Source organism: Sinocyclocheilus anshuiensis, unplaced genomic scaffold (genome assembly GCF_001515605.1).
Source record: "Sinocyclocheilus anshuiensis isolate Anshui unplaced genomic scaffold, SAMN03320099.WGS_v1.1 scaffold2304, whole genome shotgun sequence".
NCBI lineage: Eukaryota > Metazoa > Chordata > Actinopteri > Cypriniformes > Cyprinidae > Sinocyclocheilus > Sinocyclocheilus anshuiensis.
In genome coordinates this window covers 51,030-51,638 of record NW_015548175.1, presented here as the reverse complement: position 1 = coordinate 51,638, position 609 = coordinate 51,030, and positions in this window count along the sequence as shown.

The window sequence follows — 609 nt, the reverse complement described above, 5'->3', positions numbered from 1 at the left end:
AGAAGATTCCCCCTGACAATGTAAAGTGCTTTGAGTGCCTAGAAAAGCGCTATATAAATGTAATGAATTAATTAAATTAATTAAATTTGTTAGTGTGACTTAAAGTAGCTTAAAAAAATTGTATTGTTCATTTTTATTATTGCGATTAAGGTACTTGTTAGATATTTCAGTAAATAATTAGTCATTTGCACTGAAGAATAAACTGGAATCTCAGATAACTCGTATCACTTTTGTTTCTTGATATTTCCTTTAAGGCTATAACTTGATGTTCTGCCAGATGTTATTATTCAGAAATAGCACAGACTGCTTTGTGTAAATTAGATGATAATGTAAAATGAAAGGACTTTGTCTTTTATTGAGGCCAAAATCCATAAGTGGATGAACTTCGCGTTGTGGATCGCCGGATCGGGTTTCACCGTGGACGAAGCAGAGTCCAGCCCGGGGTCGTCACATGTGGTTACCGCAAGCCCACCTGCCGCCGCTCACTCAAGCCGGCCTCCGCTCACTCTAGGCCGCCAGCCGCTGCTCACTCAAGCCCGCCGGCCTCTGCTCACTCTAGCCCGCCGTGTGTGACGCTGTGTTTCGTTGTGAAAGCGAAACTACTTTGTT